Consider the following 21,241-nt stretch of genomic DNA (forward strand, 5'->3'; position numbering starts at 1 on the left):
TGTGGCCAGTTCGATTACCCTGCAGACTATAAGAGTGTCTTCAGAATATGGCCAATTTGACATGAATTTAAAAATGCCTCAGATAGGACCAAAAAAGTGTCTGGAGCTTCCCGTCAGGGTAAGAGTGACAACAGGTTTCCACATGTCAAAATGGGGGAAATCTTAGCAAATGGCTTAATGGTTATTCATGAGAATCGTGTTGTTGTATTGTTGAGTGTATCATGGGATCTCATCTGAAATCTGTGGCTTGACTACAAACCTGTAACCTATGCTACTGTGGCCTATAGAGCTAGAAGGCTGGATAACCAGGTGTGTAAAGGTGTGAAGTGGGACAGATGGCCTGCAGTCCTATCCCAAATGGACAACTAATCCCTATGTACTTGCGGAGATCTGAGAGGATGCGATTGGTATAAGAAACACGACTAAACTTCAACCTCCGGAGGGGTCAAAAAAAAGCATTTTTGTTGTCGGCAGGATTTGAACCTGCGCAGGAACATCCTAATGGATTTCTAGTCCATCGCCTTAACCACTCGGCCACGACAACTTTGACAGAAGAAAACAGGCTTGTTAGGAGTGAATGGGCCAACAGGCATAGCCTACAGAAAGTGAAATTTAACAACTGAAAGATAATGCAGTAACTCATTATAATGCAATAACACAAAATGTTCCCCTCATTCATTTGTTATTAAGTCCAGCTGTTTTCTTATTTAACCTTGATCTTTGCTCAGCTCCAGAAGGTCTGCATTTGAGAGTGTTTATTATGAATTGTTATTTCACTGTGTGAAGTTGTTATTTCATCATTCTTATTATTACTGCTGAGCAGCATGGCTCCTGAGAGGCACTAAAAAACTGTCAGAAGTGGGATTTGAACACACGCCTCCATGGGAGACTGCGACCTGAACGCAGCGCCTTAGACCGCTCGGCCATCCTGACTACAGCACAGTAACTGGGTATCGGGTTAAAGTGTATGCGGTAAAAGTAGAAATATGAACCACGCTCTAAAATCACCACAGAGACCAGAACAACTGTGCACGATACTGACTTGCACTTTCAATAGTCATTTGTTTTTATAAATTAAAAAGTCCAGTCATTGATTTAACCTCAATATGGCCTTCAATGGGAAAGAGTAGTAAATCGTCATTGAATGAGCGCTAAACTGGCATCAGAATATGGCCATTCTGATATAAATGATAAAATTCCTCAGATAAGACTGAAAAAGTGTCTGGAAATATCAGCAACCATCAGGGTAAGAGTGACAACAGGTCCACATGGGGGAAATCCTTACAAATGGCTTAATGAGTCATTTCAACGCAATCGTGTTATTATTTATTTTTAGGGTTTAACAAGGCAGCTCACCTGTGACTTGACATTAGATGCGGCGACTTCGATTACCCTGCAGACGATATTTTTGTTCTTCCCGCCAATACAATCCACTGACAACGACCGACGAGTTCTGCGTTCCGAGATTATTTTTGTTATTTGCCTGTTTGGGGCCCGCCTGTGAAATTGCGCGATTCTTGCAATTCTCTTTCAGCCTCTCATCAACTAGCTGTTTTTGCAGAATATTAAAAATACGATAGTTATTCACTACTCATATTAACTAGGTGTCATTTACGTTACCTTAAGTCATTTATTTTTCAACTGGATTTTACAAAGGTGCATGACATGCAGGCGCTAAAAAGTTGTCAGGAGGGGGTTTCAAACCATGCCTATAGGGGAGTCTGCGACCTGAATGACTTAATGGTTATTTTCAATGCAATCAAGTTTTTTCTTTTTCTTTTAGGGTTTAACAAGGTTTCTCACCTGTTACCTGTGGCTTGACTTTAGATGTGGCCAGTTCGATTACCCTGCAGACTATAAGAGTGTCTTCAGAATATGGCCAATTTGACATGAATTTAAAAATGCCTCAGATAGGACCAAAAAAGTGTCTGGAGCTTCCCGTCAGGGTAAGAGTGACAACAGGTTTCCACATGTCAAAATGGGGGAAATCTTAGCAAATGGCTTCATGGTTATTCATGAGAATCGTGTTGTTGTATTGTTGAGTGTATCATGGGATCTCACCTGAAATCTGTGGCTTGACTACAAACCTGTAACCTATGCTACTGTGGCCTATAGAGCTAGAAGGCTGGATAACCAGGTGTGTAAAGGTGTGAAGTGGGACAGATGGCCTGCAGTCCTATCCCAAATGGACAACTAATCCCTATGTACTTGCGGAGATCTGAGAGGATGCGATTGGTATAAGAAACACGACTAAACTTCAACCTCCGGAGGGGTCAAATAAATGCATTTTCGTTGTCAGCAGGATTTGAAACTGCGCAGGAAGATCCTAATGGATTTCTAGTCCGTCACCTTAACCACTCGGCCACGATAACATTGACAGAAGAAAACAAGCTTGTTAGGAGTGAATGGGCCAACAGGCATAGCCTACAGAAAGTGAAATTTAACAACTGAAAGATAATGCAGTAACTCATTATAATGCAATAACACAAAATGTTCCCCTCATTCATTTGTTATTAAGTCCAGCTGTTTTCTTATTTAACATTGATCTTTGCTCAGCTCCAGAAGGTCTGCATTTGAGAGTGTTTATTATGAATTGTTATTTCACTGTGTGAAGTTGTTATTTCATCATTCTTATTATTACTGCTGAGCAGCATGACTCCTGAGAGGCACTAAAACACTGTCAGAAGTGGGATTTGAACCCACGCCTCCATGGGAGACTCCGACCTGAACGCAGCGCCTTAGACCGCTCGGCCATCCTGACTACAGCACAGTAACCGGGTACCGGGTTAAAGTGTATGCGGTAAAAGTAGAAATATGAACAACGCTCTAAAATCACCACAGAGACCAGAACAACTATGCACGATACTGACTTGCACTTTCAATAGTCATTTGTTTTTATAAATTAAAAAGTCCAGTCATTGATTTAACCTCAATATGGCCTTCAATGGGAAAGAGTAGTAAATCGTCATTGAATGAGCGCTAAACTGGCATCAGAATATGGCCATTCTGATATAAATGATAAAATTCCTCAGATAAGACTGAAAAAGTGTCTGGAAATATCAGCAACCATCAGGGTAAGAGTGACAACAGGTCCACATGGGGGAAATCCTTACAAATGGCTTAATGAGTCATTTCAACGCAATCGTGTTATTATTTATTTTTAGGGTTTAACAAGGCAGCTCACCTGTGACTTGACATTAGATGCGGCGACTTTGATTACCCTGCAGACGATATTTTTGTTCTTCCCGCCAATACAATCCACTGACAACGACCGACGAGTTCTGCGTTCCGAGATTATTTTTGTTATTTGCCTGTTTGGGGCCCGCCTGTGAAATTGCGCGATTCTTGCAATTCTCTTTCAGCCTCTCATCAACTAGCTGTTTTTGCAGAATATTAAAAATACGATAGTTATTCACTACTCATATTAACTAGGTGTCATTTACGTTACCTTAAGTCATTTATTTTTCAACTGGATTTTACAAAGGTGCATGACATGCAGGCGCTAAAAAGTTGTCAGGAGGGGGTTTCAAACCATGCCTATAGGGGAGTCTGCGACCTGAATGACTTAATGGTTATTTTCAATGCAATCAAGTTTTTTCTTTTTCTTTTAGGGTTTAACAAGGTTTCTCACCTGTTACCTGTGGCTTGACTTTAGATGTGGCCAGTTCGATTACCCTGCAGACTATAAGAGTGTCTTCAGAATATGGCCAATTTGACATGAATTTAAAAATGCCTCAGATAGGACCAAAAAAGTGTCTGGAGCTTCCCGTCAGGGTAAGAGTGACAACAGGTTTCCACATGTCAAAATGGGGGAAATCTTAGCAAATGGCTTCATGGTTATTCATGAGAATCGTGTTGTTGTATTGTTGAGTGTATCATGGGATCTCACCTGAAATCTGTGGCTTGACTACAAACCTGTAACCTATGCTACTGTGGCCTATAGAGCTAGAAGGCTGGATAACCAGGTGTGTAAAGGTGTGAAGTGGGACAGATGGCCTGCAGTCCTATCCCAAATGGACAACTAATCCCTATGTACTTGCGGAGATCTGAGAGGATGCGATTGGTATAAGAAACACGACTAAACTTCAACCTCCGGAGGGGTCAAAAAAATGCATTTTCGTTGTCAGCAGGATTTGAAACTGCGCAGGAAGATCCTAATGGATTTCTAGTCCGTCACCTTAACCACTCGGCCACGATAACATTGACAGAAGAAAACAAGCTTGTTAGGAGTGAATGGGCCAACAGGCATAGCCTACAGAAAGTGAAATTTAACAACTGAAAGATAATGCAGTAACTCATTATAATGCAATAACACAAAATGTTCCCCTCATTCATTTGTTATTAAGTCCAGCTGTTTTCTTATTTAACATTGATCTTTGCTCAGCTCCAGAAGGTCTGCATTTGAGAGTGTTTATTATGAATTGTTATTTCACTGTGTGAAGTTGTTATTTCATCATTCTTATTATTACTGCTGAGCAGCATGACTCCTGAGAGGCACTAAAACACTGTCAGAAGTGGGATTTGAACCCACGCCTCCATGGGAGACTCCGACCTGAACGCAGCGCCTTAGACCGCTCGGCCATCCTGACTACAGCACAGTAACCGGGTACCGGGTTAAAGTGTATGCGGTAAAAGTAGAAATATGAACAACGCTCTAAAATCACCACAGAGACCAGAACAACTATGCACGATACTGACTTGCACTTTCAATAGTCATTTGTTTTTATAAATTAAAAAGTCCAGTCATTGATTTAACCTCAATATGGCCTTCAATGGGAAAGAGTAGTAAATCGTCATTGAATGAGCGCTAAACTGGCATCAGAATATGGCCATTCTGATATAAATGATAAAATTCCTCAGATAAGACTGAAAAAGTGTCTGGAAATATCAGCAACCATCAGGGTAAGAGTGACAACAGGTCCACATGGGGGAAATCCTTACAAATGGCTTAATGAGTCATTTCAACGCAATCGTGTTATTATTTATTTTTAGGGTTTAACAAGGCAGCTCACCTGTGACTTGACATTAGATGCGGCGACTTTGATTACCCTGCAGACGATATTTTTGTTCTTCCCGCCAATACAATCCACTGACAACGACCGACGAGTTCTGCGTTCCGAGATTATTTTTGTTATTTGCCTGTTTGGGGCCTGCCTGTGAAATTGCGCGATTCTTGCAATTCTCTTTCAGCCTCTCATCAACTAGCTGTTTTTGCAGAATATTAAAAATATGATAGTTATTCACTACTCATATTAACTAGGTGTCATTTACGTTACCTTAAGTCATTTATTTTTCAAACTGGATTTTACAAAGGTGCATGACATGCAGGCGCTAAAAAATTGTCAGGAGGTGGTTTCAAACCATGCCTATAGGGGAGTCTGCGACCTGAATGACTTAATGGTTATTTTCAATGCAATCGAGTTTTTTCTTTTTCTTTTAGGGTTTAACAAGGTTTTTCACCTGTTACCTGTGGCTTGACTTTAGATGTGGCCAGTTCGATTACCCTGCAGCCTAAGAGTGTCTTCAGAATATGGCCAATTTGACATGAATTTAAAAATGCCTCAGATAGGACCAAAAAAGTGTCTGGAGCTTCCCGTCAGGGTAAGAGTGACAACAGGTTTCCACATGTCAAAATGGGGGAAATCTTAGCAAATGGCTTAATGGTTATTCATGAGAATCGTGTTGTTGTATTGTTGAGTGTATCATGGGATCTCACCTGAAATCTGTGGCTTGACTACAAACCTGTAACCTATGCTACTGTGGCCTATAGAGCTAGAAGGCTGGATAACCAGGTGTGTAAAGGTGTGAAGTGGGATAGATGGCCTGCAGTCCTATCCCAAATTGACAACTAATCCCTATGTACTTGCGGAGATCTGAGAGGATGCGATTGGTATAAGAAACACGACTAAACTTCAACCTCCGGAGGGGTCAAAAAAATGCATTTTCATTGTCGGCAGGATTTGAAACTACGCAGGAAGATCCTAATGGATTTCTAGTCCATCGCCTTAACCACTCGGCCACGACAACGTTGACAGAAGAAAACAGGCTTGTTAGGAGTGAATGGGCCAACAGGCATAGCCTACAGAAAGTGAAATTTAACAACTGAAAGATAATGCAGTAACTCATTATAATGCAATAACACAAAATGTTCCCCTCATTCATTTGTTATTAAGTCCAGCTGTTTTCTTATTTAACCTTGATCTTTGCTCAGCTCCAGTAGGTCTGCATTTGAGAGTGTTTATTATGAATTGTTATTTCACTGTGTGAAGTTGTTATTTCATCATTCTTATTATTACTGCTGAGCAGCATGACTCCTGAGAGGCACTAATAAACTGTCAGAAGTGGGTTTTGAACACACGCCTCCATGGGAGACTGCGACCTGAACGCAGCACCTTAGACCGCTCGGCCATCCTGACTACAGCACAGTAACTGGGTATCGGGTTAAAGTGTATGCGGTAAAAGTAGAAATATGAACAACGCTCTAAAATCACCACAGAGACCAGAACAACTATGCACGATACTGACTTGCACTTTCAATAGTCATTTGTTTTTATAAATTAAAAAGTCCAGTCATTGATTTAACCTCAATATGGCCTTCAATGGGAAAGAGTAGTAAATCGCCATTGAATGAGCGCTAAACTGGCATCAGAATATGGCCATTCTGATATAAATGATAAAATTCCTCAGATAAGACTGAAAAAGTGTCTGGAAATATCAGCAACCATCAGGGTAAGAGTGACAACAGGTCCACATGGGGGAAATCCTTACAAATGGCTTAATGGGTCATTTCAACGCAATCGTGTTATTATTTATTTTTAGGGTTTAACAAGGCAGCTCACCTGTGACTTGACATTAGATGCGGCGACTTCGATTACCCTGCAGACTATATTTTTGTTCTTCCCGCCAATACAATCCACTGACAACGACCGACGAGTTCTGCGTTCCGAGATTATTTTTGTTATTTGCCTGTTTGGGGCCCGCCTGTGAAATTGCGCGATTCTTGCAATTCTCTTTCAGCCTCTCATCAACTAGCTGTTTTTGCAGAATATTAAAAATACGATAGTTATTCACTACTCATATTAACTAGGTGTCATTTACGTTACCTTAAGTCATTTATTTTTCAACTGGATTTTACAAAGGTGCATGACATGCAGGCGCTAAAAAGTTGTCAGGAGGGGGTTTCAAACCATGCCTATAGGGGAGTCTGCGACCTGAATGACTTAATGGTTATTTTCAATGCAATCAAGTTTTTTCTTTTTCTTTTAGGGTTTAACAAGGTTTCTCACCTGTTACCTGTGGCTTGACTTTAGATGTGGCCAGTTCGATTACCCTGCAGACTATAAGAGTGTCTTCAGAATATGGCCAATTTGACATGAATTTAAAAATGCCTCAGATAGGACCAAAAAAGTGTCTGGAGCTTCCCGTCAGGGTAAGAGTGACAACAGGTTTCCACATGTCAAAATGGGGGAAATCTTAGCAAATGGCTTCATGGTTATTCATGAGAATCGTGTTGTTGTATTGTTGAGTGTATCATGGGATCTCACCTGAAATCTGTGGCTTGACTACAAACCTGTAACCTATGCTACTGTGGCCTATAGAGCTAGAAGGCTGGATAACCAGGTGTGTAAAGGTGTGAAGTGGGACAGATGGCCTGCAGTCCTATCCCAAATGGACAACTAATCCCTATGTACTTGCGGAGATCTGAGAGGATGCGATTGGTATAAGAAACACGACTAAACTTCAACCTCCGGAGGGGTCAAAAAAATGCATTTTCGTTGTCAGCAGGATTTGAAACTGCGCAGGAAGATCCTAATGGATTTCTAGTCCGTCACCTTAACCACTCGGCCACGATAACATTGACAGAAGAAAACAAGCTTGTTAGGAGTGAATGGGCCAACAGGCATAGCCTACAGAAAGTGAAATTTAACAACTGAAAGATAATGCAGTAACTCATTATAATGCAATAACACAAAATGTTCCCCTCATTCATTTGTTATTAAGTCCAGCTGTTTTCTTATTTAACATTGATCTTTGCTCAGCTCCAGAAGGTCTGCATTTGAGAGTGTTTATTATGAATTGTTATTTCACTGTGTGAAGTTGTTATTTCATCATTCTTATTATTACTGCTGAGCAGCATGACTCCTGAGAGGCACTAATAAACTGTCAGAAGTGGGTTTTGAACACACGCCTCCATGGGAGACTGCGACCTGAACGCAGCACCTTAGACCGCTCGGCCATCCTGACTACAGCACAGTAACTGGGTATCGGGTTAAAGTGTATGCGGTAAAAGTAGAAATATGAACAACGCTCTAAAATCACCACAGAGACCAGAACAACTATGCACGATACTGACTTGCACTTTCAATAGTCATTTGTTTTTATAAATTAAAAAGTCCAGTCATTGATTTAACCTCAATATGGCCTTCAATGGGAAAGAGTAGTAAATCGCCATTGAATGAGCGCTAAACTGGCATCAGAATATGGCCATTCTGATATAAATGATAAAATTCCTCAGATAAGACTGAAAAAGTGTCTGGAAATATCAGCAACCATCAGGGTAAGAGTGACAACAGGTCCACATGGGGGAAATCCTTACAAATGGCTTAATGGGTCATTTCAACGCAATCGTGTTATTATTTATTTTTAGGGTTTAACAAGGCAGCTCACCTGTGACTTGACATTAGATGCGGCGACTTCGATTACCCTGCAGACGATATTTTTGTTCTTCCCGCCAATACAATCCACTGACAACGACCGACGAGTTCTGCGTTCCGAGATTATTTTTGTTATTTGCCTGTTTGGGGCCCGCCTGTGAAATTGCGCGATTCTTGCAATTCTCTTTCAGCCTCTCATCAACTAGCTGTTTTTGCAGAATATTAAAAATACGATAGTTATTCACTACTCATATTAACTAGGTGTCATTTACGTTACCTTAAGTCATTTATTTTTCAACTGGATTTTACAAAGGTGCATGACATGCAGGCGCTAAAAAGTTGTCAGGAGGGGGTTTCAAACCATGACTATAGGGGAGTCTGCGACCTGAATGACTTAATGGTTATTTTCAATGCAATCAAGTTTTTTCTTTTTCTTTTAGGGTTTAACAAGGTTTCTCACCTGTTACCTGTGGCTTGACTTTAGATGTGGCCAGTTCGATTACCCTGCAGACTATAAGAGTGTCTTCAGAATATGGCCAATTTGACATGAATTTAAAAATGCCTCAGATAGGACCAAAAAAGTGTCTGGATCTTCCCGTCAGGGTAAGAGTGACAACAGGTTTCCACATGTCAAAATGGGGGAAATCTTAGCAAATGGCTTAATGGTTATTCATGAGAATCGTGTTGTTGTATTGTTGAGTGTATCATGGGATCTCACCTGAAATCTGTGGCTTGACTACAAACCTGTAACCTATGCTACTGTGGCCTAAAGAGCTAGAAGGCTGGATAACCAGGTGTGTAAAGGTGTGAAGTGGGATAGATGGCCTGCAGTCCTATCCAAAATGGACAACAAATCCCTATGTACTTGCGGAGAGCTGAGAGGATGCGATTGGTATAAGAAACACGACTAAACTTCAACCTCCGGAGGGGTCAAAGAAATGCATTTTCATTGTCGGCAGGATTTGAACCTACGCAGGAAGATCCTAATGGATTTCTAGTCCATTGCCTTAACCACTCGGCCACGACAACGTTGACAGAAGAATACAGGCTTGTTAGGAGTGAATGGGCCAACAGGCATAGCCTACAGAAAGTGAAATTTAACAACTGAAAGATAATGCAGTAACTCATTATAATGCAATAACACAAAATGTTCCCCTCATTCATTTGTTATTAAGTCCAGCTGTTTTCTTATTTAACCTAGATCTTTGCTCAGCTCCAGTAGGTCTGCATTTGAGAGTGTTTATTATGAATTGTTATTTCACTGTGTGAAGTTGTTATTTCATCATTCTTATTATTACTGCTGAGCAGCATGACTCCTGAGAGGCACTAAAAAACTGTCAGAAGTGGGTTTTGAACCCACGCCTCCATGGGAGACTGCGACCTGAACGCAGCACCTTAGACCGCTCGGCCATCCTGACTACAGCACAGTAACTGGGTATCGGGTTAAAGTGTATGCGGTAAAAGTAGAAATATGAACAACGCTCTAAAATCACCACAGAGACCAGAACAACTATGCACGATACTGACTTGCACTTTCAATAGTCATTTGTTTTTATAAATTAAAAAGTCCAGTCATTGATTTAACCTCAATATGGCCTTCAATGGGAAAGAGTAGTAAATCGCCATTGAATGAGCGCTAAACTGGCATCAGAATATGGCCATTCTGATATAAATGATAAAATTCCTCAGATAAGACTGAAAAAGTGTCTGGAAATATCAGCAACCATCAGGGTAAGAGTGACAACAGGTCAACATGGGGGAAATCCTTACAAATGGCTTAATGGGTCATTTCAACGCAATCGTGTTATTATTTATTTTTAGGGTTTAACAAGGCAGCTCACCTGTGACTTGACATTAGATGCGGCGACTTCGATTACCCTGCAGACGATATTTTTGTTCTTCCCGCCAATACAATCCACTGACAACGACCGACGAGTTCTGCGTTCCGAGATTATTTTTGTTATTTGCCTGTTTGGGGCCCGCCTGTGAAATTGCGCGATTCTTGCAATTCTCTTTCAGCCTCTCATCAACTAGCTGTTTTTGCAGAATATTAAAAATACGATAGTTATTCACTACTCATATTAACTAGGTGTCATTTACGTTACCTTAAGTCATTTATTTTTCAACTGGATTTTACAAAGGTGCATGACATGCAGGCGCTAAAAAGTTGTCAGGAGGGGGTTTCAAACCATGCCTATAGGGGAGTCTGCGACCTGAATGACTTAATGGTTATTTTCAATGCAATCGAGTTTTTCTTTTTCTTTTAGGGTTTAACAAGGTTTCTCACCTGTTACCTGTGGCTTGACTTTAGATGTGGCCAGTTCGATTACCCTGCAGACTATAAGAGTGTCTTCAGAATATGGCCAATTTGACATGAATTTAAAAATGCCTCAGATAGGACCAAAAAAGTGTCTGGAGCTTCCCGTCAGGGTAAGAGTGACAACAGGTTTCCACATGTCAAAATGGGGGAAATCTTAGCAAATGGCTTAATGGTTATTCATGAGAATCGTGTTGTTGTATTGTTGAGTGTATCATGGGATCTCACCTGAAATCTGTGGCTTGACTACAAACCTGTAACCTATGCAACTGTGGCCTATAGAGCTAGAAGGCTGGATAACCAGGTGTGTAAAGGTGTGAAGTGGGATAGATGGCCTGCAGTCCTATCCCAAATGGACAACTAATCCCTATGTACTTGCGGAGATCTGAGAGGATGCGATTGGTATAAGAAACACGACTAAACTTCAACCCCTGGAGGGGTCAAAAAAATGCATTTTCGTTGTCGGCAGGATTTGAACCTGCGCAGGAAGATCCTAATGGATTTCTAGTCCATCGCCTTAACCACTCGGCCACGACAACGTTGACAGAAGAAAACAGGCTTGTTAGGAGTGAATGGGCCAACAGGCATAGCCTACAGAAAGTGAAATTTAACAACTGAAAGATAATGCAGTAACTCATTATAATGCAATAACACAAAATGTTCCCCTCATTCATTTGTTATTAAGTCCAGCTGTTTTCTTATTTAACCTTGATCTTTGCTCAGCTCCAGAAGGTCTGCATTTGAGAGTGTTTATTATGAATTGCTATTTCACTGTGTGAAGTTGTTATTTCATCATTCTTATTATTACTGCTGAGCAGCATGACTCCTGAGAGGCACTAAAAAACCGTCAGAAGTGGGATTTGAACCCACGCCTCCATGGGAGACTGCGACCTGAACACAGCGCCTTAGACCGCTCGGCCATCCTGACTACAGCACAGTAACTGGGTATCGGGTTAAAGTGTATGCGGTAAAAGTAGAAATATGAACAACGCTCTAAAATCACCACAGAGACCAGAACAACTATGCACGATACTGACTTGCACTTTCAATAGTCATTTGTTTTTATAAATTAAAAAGTCCAGTCATTGATTTAACCTCAATATGGCCTTCAATGGGAAAGAGTAGTAAATCGTCATTGAATGAGCGCTAAACTGGCATCAGAATATGGCCATTCTGATATAAATGATAAAATTCCTCAGATAAGACTGAAAAAGTGTCTGGAAATATCAGCAACCATCAGGGTAAGAGTGACAACAGGTCCACATGGGGGAAATCCTTACAAATGGCTTAATGGGTCATTTCAACGCAATCGTGTTATTATTTATTTTTAGGGTTTAACAAGGCAGCTGACCTGTGACTTGACATTAGATGCGGCGACTTCGATTACCCTGCAGACGATATTTTTGTTCTTCCCGCCAATACAATCCACTGACAACGACCGACGAGTTCTGCGTTCCGAGGTTATTTTTGTTATTTGCCTGTTTGGGGCCCGCCTGTGAAATTGCGCGATTCTTGCAATTCTCTTTCAGCCTCTCATCAACTAGCTGTTTTTGCAGAATATTAAAAATACGATAGTTATTCACTACTCATATTAACTAGGTGTCATTTACGTTACCTTAAGTCATTTATTTTTCAACTGGATTTTACAAAGGTGCATGACATGCAGGCGCTAAAAAGTTGTCAGGAGGGGGTTTCAAACCATGACTATATGGGAGTCTGCGACCTGAATGACTTAATGGTTATTTTCAATGCAATCAAGTTTTTTCTTTTTCTTTTAGGGTTTAACAAGGTTTCTCACCTGTTACCTGTGGCTTGACTTTAGATGTGGCCAGTTCGATTACCCTGCAGACTATAAGAGTGTCTTCAGAATATGGCCAATTTGACATGAATTTAAAAATGCCTCAGATAGGACCAAAAAAGTGTCTGGAGCTTCCCGTCAGGGTAAGAGTGACAACAGGTTTCCACATGTCAAAATGGGGGAAATCTTAGCAAATGGCTTAATGGTTATTCATGAGAATCGTGTTGTTGTATTGTTGAGTGTATCATGGGATCTCACCTGAAATCTGTGGCTTGACTACAAACCTGTAACCTATGCAACTGTGGCCTATAGTGCTAGAAGGCTGGATAACCAGGTGTGTAAAGGTGTGAAGTGGGATAGATGGCCTGCAGTCCTATCCCAAATGGACAACTAATCCCTATGTACTTGCGGAGATCTGAGAGGATGCGATTGGTATAAGAAACACGACTAAACTTCAACCCCTGGAGGGGTCAAAAAAATGCATTTTCGTTGTCGGCAGGATTTGAACCTGCGCAGGAAGATCCTAATGGATTTCTAGTCCATCGCCTTAACCACTCGGCCACGACAACGTTGACAGAAGAAAACAGGCTTGTTAGGAGTGAATGGGCCAACAGGCATAGCCTACAGAAAGTGAAATTTAACAACTGAAAGATAATGCAGTAACTCATTATAATGCAATAACACAAAATGTTCCCCTCATTCATTTGTTATTAAGTCCAGCTGTTTTCTTATTTAACCTTGATCTTTGCTCAGCTCCAGAAGGTCTGCATTTGAGAGTGTTTATTATGAATTGCTATTTCACTGTGTGAAGTTGTTATTTCATCATTCTTATTATTACTGCTGAGCAGCATGACTCCTGAGAGGCACTAAAAAACTGTCAGAAGTGGGATTTGAACCCACGCCTCCATGGGAGACTGCGACCTGAACACAGCGCCTTAGACCGCTCGGCCATCCTGACTACAGCACAGTAACTGGGTATCGGGTTAAAGTGTATGCGGTAAAAGTAGAAATATGAACAACGCTCTAAAATCACCACAGAGACCAGAACAACTATGCACGATACTGACTTGCACTTTCAATAGTCATTTGTTTTTATAAATTAAAAAGTCCAGTCATTGATTTAACCTCAATATGGCCTTCAATGGGAAAGAGTAGTAAATCGTCATTGAATGAGCGCTAAACTGGCATCAGAATATGGCCATTCTGATATAAATGATAAAATTCCTCAGATAAGACTGAAAAAGTGTCTGGAAATATCAGCAACCATCAGGGTAAGAGTGACAACAGGTCCACATGGGGGAAATCCTTACAAATGGCTTAATGGGTCATTTCAACGCAATCGTGTTATTATTTATTTTTAGGGTTTAACAAGGCAGCTGACCTGTGACTTGACATTAGATGCGGCGACTTCGATTACCCTGCAGACGATATTTTTGTTCTTCCCGCCAATACAATCCACTGACAACGACCGACGAGTTCTGCGTTCCGAGGTTATTTTTGTTATTTGCCTGTTTGGGGCCCGCCTGTGAAATTGCGCGATTCTTGCAATTCTCTTTCAGCCTCTCATCAACTAGCTGTTTTTGCAGAATATTAAAAATACGATAGTTATTCACTACTCATATTAACTAGGTGTCATTTACGTTACCTTAAGTCATTTATTTTTCAACTGGATTTTACAAAGGTGCATGACATGCAGGCGCTAAAAAGTTGTCAGGAGGGGGTTTCAAACCATGACTATATGGGAGTCTGCGACCTGAATGACTTAATGGTTATTTTCAATGCAATCAAGTTTTTTCTTTTTCTTTTAGGGTTTAACAAGGTTTCTCACCTGTTACCTGTGGCTTGACTTTAGATGTGGCCAGTTCGATTACCCTGCAGACTATAAGAGTGTCTTCAGAATATGGCCAATTTGACATGAATTTAAAAATGCCTCAGATAGGACCAAAAAAGTGTCTGGAGCTTCCCGTCAGGGTAAGAGTGACAACAGGTTTCCACATGTCAAAATGGGGGAAATCTTAGCAAATGGCTTAATGGTTATTCATGAGAATCGTGTTGTTGTATTGTTGAGTGTATCATGGGATCTCACCTGAAATCTGTGGCTTGACTACAAACCTGTAACCTATGCAACTGTGGCCTATAGAGCTAGAAGGCTGGATAACCAGGTGTGTAAAGGTGTGAAGTGGGATAGATGGCCTGCAGTCCTATCCCAAATGGACAACTAATCCCTATGTACTTGCGGAGATCTGAGAGGATGCGATTGGTATAAGAAACACGACTAAACTTCAACCCCTGGAGGGGTCAAAAAAATGCATTTTTGTTGTCGGCAGGATTTGAACCTGCGCAGGAAGATCCTAATGGATTTCTAGTCCATCGCCTTAACCACTCGGCCACGACAACATTGACAGAAGAAAACAGGCTTGTTAGGAGTGAATGGGCCAACAGGCATAGCCTACAGAAAGTGAAATTTAACAACTGAAAGATAATGCAGTAACTCATTATAATGCAATAACACAAAATGTTCCCCTCATTCATTTGTTATTAAGTCCAGCTGTTTTCTTATTTAACCTTGATCTTTGCTCAGCTCCAGTAGGTCTGCATTTGAGAGTGTTTATTATGAATTGTTATTTCACTGTGTGAAGTTGTTATTTCATCATTCTTATTATTACTGCTGAGCAGCATGACTCCTGAGAGGCACTAAAAAACTGTCAGAAGTGGGATTTGAACCCACGCCTCCATTGGAGACTGCGACCTGAACGCAGCGCCTTAGACCGCTCGGCCATCCTGACTACAGCACAGTAACTGGGTATCGGGTTAAAGTGTATGCGGTAAAAGTAGAAATATGAACAACGCTCTAAAATCACCACAGAGACCAGAACAACTATGCACGATACTGACTTACACTTTCAATAGTCATTTGTTTTTATAAATGAAAAAGTCCAGTCATTGATTTAACCTCAATATGGCCGTCAATGGGAAAGAGTAGTAAATCGCCATTGAATGAGCGCTAAACTGGCATCAGAATATGGCCATTCTGATATAAATGATAAAATTCCTCAGATAAGACTGAAAAAGTGTCTGGAAATATCAGCAACCATCAGGGTAAGAGTGACAACAGGTCCACATGGGGGAAATCCTTACAAATGGCTTAATGGGTCATTTCAACGCAATCGTGTTATTATTTATTTTTAGGGTTTAACAAGGCAGCTCACCTGTGACTTGACATTAGATGCGGCGACTTCGATTACCCTGCAGACGATATTTTTGTTCTTCCCGCCAATACAATCCACTGACAACGACCGACGAGTTCTGCGTTCCGAGATTATTTTTGTTATTTGCCAGTTTTGGGCCCGCCTGTGAAATTGCGCGTTTCTTGCAATTCTCTTTCAGCCTCTCATCAACTAGCTGTTTTTGCAGAATATTAAAAATACGATAGTTATTCACTACTCATATTAACTAGGTGTCATTTACTTTACCTTAAGTCATTTATTTTTCAACTGGATTTTACAAAGGTGCATGACATGCAGGCGCTAAAAAGTTGTCAGGAGGGGGTTTCAAACCATGCCTATAGTGGAGTCTGCGACCTGAATGACTTAATGGTTATTTTCAATGCAATCAAGTTTTTTTTTTTCTTTTAGGGTTTAACAAGGTTTCTCACCTGTTACCTGTGGCTTGACTTTAGATGTGGCCAGTTCGATTACCCTGCAGACTATAAGAGTGTCTTCAGAATATGGCCAATTTGACATGAATTTAAAAATGCCTCAGATAGGACCAAAAAAGTGTCTGGAGCTTCCCGTCAGGGTAAGAGTGACAACAGGTTTCCACATGTCAAAATGGGGGAAATCTTAGCAAATGGCTTAATGGTTATTCATGAGAATCGTGTTGTTGTATTGTTGAGTGTATCATGGGATCTCACCTGAAATCTGTGGCTTGACTACAAACCTGTAACCTATGCTACTGTGGCCTATAGAGCTAGAAGGCTGGATAACCAGGTGTGTAAAGGTGTGAAGTGGGATAGATGGCCTGCAGTCCTACCCCAAATGGACAACTAATCCCTATGTACTTGCGGAGATCTGAGAGGATGCGATTGGTATAAGAAACACGACTAAACTTCAACCTCCGGAGGGGTCAAAAAAATGCATTTTCGTTGTCGGCAGGATTATAACCTACACAGGAAGATCCTAATGGATTTCTAGCCCATCGCCTTAACCACTCGGCCACGACAACGTTGACAGAAGAAAACAGGCTTGTTAGGAGTGAATGGGCCAACAGGCATAGCCTACAGAAAGTGAAATTTAACAACTGAAAGATAATGCAGTAACTCATTATAATGCAATAACACAAAATGTTCCCCTCATTCATTTGTTATTAAGTCCAGCTGTTTTCTTATTTAACCTTGATCTTTGCTCAGCTCCAGTAGGTCTGCATTTGAGAGTGTTTATTATGAATTGTTATTTCACTGTGTGAAGTTGTTATTTCATCATTCTTATTATTACTGCTGAGACGCATGACTCCTGAGAGGCACTAAAAAACTGTCAGAAGTGGGATTTGAACCCACGCCTCCATTGGAGACTGCGACCTGAACGCAGCGCCTTAGACCGCTCGGCCATCCTGACTACAGCACAGTAACTGGGTATCGGGTTAAAGTGTATGCGGTAAAAGTAGAAATATGAACAACGCTCTAAAATCACCACAGAGACCAGAACAACTATGCACGATACTGACTTGCACTTTCAATAGTCATTTGTTTTTATAAATGAAAAAGTCCAGTCATTGATTTAACCTCAATATGGCCTTCAATGGGAAAGAGTAGTAAATCGCCATTGAATGAGCGCTAAACTGGCATCAGAATATGGCCATTCTGATATAAATGATAAAATTCCTCAGATAAGACTGAAAAAGTGTCTGGAAATATCAGCAACCATCAGGGTAAGAGTGACAACAGGTCCACATGGGGGAAATCCTTACAAATGGCTTAATGGGTCATTTCAACGCAATCGTGTTATTATTTATTTTTAGGGTTTAACAAGGCAGCTCACCTGTGACTTGACATTAGATGCGGCGACTTCGATTACCCTGCAGACGATATTTTTGTTCTTCCCGCCAATACAATCCACTGACAACGACCGACGAGTTCTGCGTTCCGAGATTATTTTTGTTATTTGCCAGTTTGGGGCCCGCCTGTGAAATTGCGCGTTTCTTGCAATTCTCTTTCAGCCTCTCATCAACTAGCTGTTTTTGCAGAATATTAAAAATACGATAGTTATTCACTACTCATATTAACTAGGTGTCATTTACTTTACCTTAAGTCATTTATTTTTCAACTGGATTTTACAAAGGTGCATGACATGCAGGCGCTAAAAAGTTGTCAGGAGGGGGTTTCAAACCATGCCTATAGGGGAGTCTGCGACCTGAATGACTTAATGGTTATTTTCAATGCAATCAAGTTTTTTCTTTTTCTTTTAGGGTTTAACAAGGTTTCTCACCTGTTACCTGTGGCTTGACTTTAGATGTGGCCAGTTCGATTACCCTGCAGACTATAAGAGTGTCTTCAGAATATGGCCAATTTGACATGAATTTAAAAATGCCTCAGATAGGACCAAAAAAGTGTCTGGAGCTTCCCGTCAGGGTAAGAGTGACAACAGGTTTCCACATGTCAAAATGGGGGAAATCTTAGCAAATGGATTAATGGTTATTCATGAGAATCGTGTTGTTGTATTGTTGAGTGTATCATGGGATCTCACCTGAAATCTGTGGCTTGACTACAAACCTGTAACCTATGCTACTGTGGCCTATAGAGCTAGAAGGCTGGATAACCAGGTGTGTAAAGGTGTGAAGTGGGACAGATGGCCTGCAGTCCTATCCCAAATGGACAACTAATCCCTATGTACTTGCGGAGAGCTGAGAGGATGCGATTGGTATAAGAAACACGACTAAACTTCAACCTCCGGAGGGGTCAAAAAAATGCATTTTCGTTGTCGGCAGGATTTGAACCTACGCAGGAAGATCCTAATGGATTTCTAGTCCATTGCCTTAACCACTCGGCCACGACAACGTTGACAGAAGAATACAGGATTGTTAGGAGTGAATGGGCCAACAGGCATAGCCTACAGAAAGTGAAATTTAACAACTGAAAGATAATGCAGTAACTCATTATAATGCAATAACACAAAATGTTCCCCTCATTCATTTGTTATTAAGTCCAGCTGTTTTCTTATTTAACCTTGATCTTTGCTCAGCTCCAGTAGGTCTGCATTTGAGAGTGTTTATTATGAATTGTTATTTCACTGTGTGAAGTTGTTATTTCATCATTCTTATTATTACTGCTGAGCAGCATGACTCCTGAGAGGCACTAAAAAACTGTCAGAAGTGGGATTTGAACCCACGCCTCCATGGGAGACTGCGACCTGAACGCAGCACCTTAGACCGCTCGGCCATCCTGACTACAGCACAGTAACTGGGTATCGGGTTAAAGTGTATGCGGTAAAAGTAGAAATATGAACAACGCTCTAAAATCACCACAGAGACCAGAACAACTATGCACGATACTGACTTGCACTTTCAATAGTCATTTGTTTTTATAAATTAAAAAGTCCAGTCATTGATTTAACCTCAATATGGCCTTCAATGGGAAAGAGTAGTAAATCGCCATTGAATGAGCGCTAAACTGGCATCAGAATATGGCCATTCTGATATAAATGATAAAATTCCTCAGATAAGACTGAAAAAGTGTCTGGAAATATCAGCAACCATCAGGGTAAGAGTGACAACAGGTCCACATGGGGGAAATCCTTACAAATGGCTTAATGGGTCATTTCAACGCAATCGTGTTATTATTTATTTTTAGGGTTTAACAAGGCAGCTCACCTGTGACTTGACATTAGATGCGGCGACTTCGATTACCCTGCAGACGATATTTTTGTTCTTCCCGCCAATACAATCCACTGACAACGACCGACGAGTTCTGCGTTCCGAGATTATTTTTGTTATTTGCCTGTTTGGGGCCCGCCTGTGAAATTGCGCGATTCTTGCAATTCTCTTTCAGCCTCTCATCAACTAGCTGTTTTTGCAGAATATTAAAAATACGATAGTTATTCACTACTCATATTAACTAGGTGTCATTTACTTTACCTTAAGTCATTTATTTTTCAACTGGATTTTACAAAGGTGCATGACATGCAGGCGCTAAAAAGTTGTCAGGAGGGGGTTTCAAACCATGCCTATAGTGGAGTCTGCGACCTGAATGACTTAATGGTTATTTTCAATGCAATCAAGTTTTTTCTTTTTCTTTTAGGGTTTAACAAGGTTTCTCACCTGTTACCTGTGGCTTGACTTTAGATGTGGCCAGTTCGATTACCCTGCAGACTATAAGAGTGTCTTCAGAATATGGCCAATTTGACATGAATTTAAAAATGCCTCAGATAGGACCAAAAAAGTGTCTGGAGCTTCCCGTCAGGGTAAGAGTGACAACAGGTTTCCACATGTCAAAATGGGGGAAATCTCAGCAACTGGCTTAATGGTTATTCATGAGAATCGTGTTGTTGTATTGTTGAGTGTATCATGGGATCTCACCTGAAATCTGTGGCTTGACTACAAACCTGTAACCTATGCAACTGTGGCCTATAGAGCTAGAAGGCTGGATAACCAGGTGTGTAAAGGTGTGAAGTGGGATAGATGGCCTGCAGTCCTATCCCAAATGGACAACTAATCCCTATGTACTTGCGGAGATCTGAGAGGATGCGATTGGTATAAGAAACACGACTAAACCTCAACCTCCGGAGGGGTCAAAAAAATGCATTTTCTTTGTAGGCAGGATTTGAACCTACACAGGAAGATCCTAATGGATTTCTAGTCCATCACCTTAACCAGTCGGCCACGACAACATTGACAGAAGGAAACAGGCTTGTTAGGAGTGAATGGGCCAACAGGCATAGCCTACAGAAAGTGAAATTTAACAACTGAAAGATAATGCAGTAACTCATTATAATGCAATAACACAAAATGTTCCCCTCATTCATTTGTTATTAAGTCCAGCTGTTTTCTTATTTAACCTTGATCTTTGCTCAGCTCCAGAAGGTCTGCATTTGAGAGTGTTTATTATGAATTGCTATTTCACTGTGTGAAGTTGTTATTTCATCATTCTTATTATTACTGCTGAGCAGCATGACTCCTGAGAGGCACTAAAAAACTGTCAGAAGTGGGATTTGAACCCACGCCTCCATGGGAGACTGCGACCTTAACGCAGCGCCTTAGACCGCTCGGCCATCCTGACTACAGCACAGTAACTGGGTATCGGGTTAAAGTGTATGCGGTAAAAGTAGAAATATGAACAACGCTCTAAAATCACCACAGAGACCAGAACAACTATGCACGATACTGACTTGCACTTTCAATAGTCATTTGTTTTTATAAATTAAAAAGTCCAGTCATTGATTTAACCTCAATATGGCCTTCAATGGGAAAGAGTAGTAAATC

The 21,241-nt window shown here is 40.9% G+C and overlaps 7 non-coding genes across 7 annotated transcripts; all 7 read right to left on the bottom strand.

Moving 5' to 3' along the window:
- Nucleotides 1–462: 462 nt before the first annotated feature.
- Nucleotides 463–544, bottom strand: trnas-aga. Its single transcript has one exon. It is a non-coding gene; the product is annotated as a tRNA-Ser (tRNA).
- A 10,884-nt stretch (nt 545–11,428) lies between these two features.
- Nucleotides 11,429–11,510, bottom strand: trnas-aga. The gene has a single exon. It is a non-coding gene; the product is annotated as a tRNA-Ser (tRNA).
- A 1,746-nt stretch (nt 11,511–13,256) lies between these two features.
- trnas-aga lies at nt 13,257–13,338 on the bottom strand. The gene has a single exon. It is a non-coding gene; the product is annotated as a tRNA-Ser (tRNA).
- Nucleotides 13,339–15,084: 1,746 nt separating this feature from the next.
- Nucleotides 15,085–15,166, bottom strand: trnas-aga. The gene has a single exon. It is a non-coding gene; the product is annotated as a tRNA-Ser (tRNA).
- A 306-nt stretch (nt 15,167–15,472) lies between these two features.
- trnal-cag lies at nt 15,473–15,555 on the bottom strand. Its single transcript has one exon. It is a non-coding gene; the product is annotated as a tRNA-Leu (tRNA).
- A 1,744-nt stretch (nt 15,556–17,299) lies between these two features.
- On the bottom strand, nt 17,300–17,382 carry trnal-cag. The gene has a single exon. It is a non-coding gene; the product is annotated as a tRNA-Leu (tRNA).
- Nucleotides 17,383–20,955: 3,573 nt separating this feature from the next.
- trnal-aag lies at nt 20,956–21,038 on the bottom strand. The gene has a single exon. It is a non-coding gene; the product is annotated as a tRNA-Leu (tRNA).
- Nucleotides 21,039–21,241: the final 203 nt, after the last annotated feature.

Source organism: Oncorhynchus mykiss, unplaced genomic scaffold (assembly GCF_013265735.2).
Source record: "Oncorhynchus mykiss isolate Arlee unplaced genomic scaffold, USDA_OmykA_1.1 un_scaffold_308, whole genome shotgun sequence".
Classification (NCBI taxonomy): domain Eukaryota; kingdom Metazoa; phylum Chordata; class Actinopteri; order Salmoniformes; family Salmonidae; genus Oncorhynchus; species Oncorhynchus mykiss.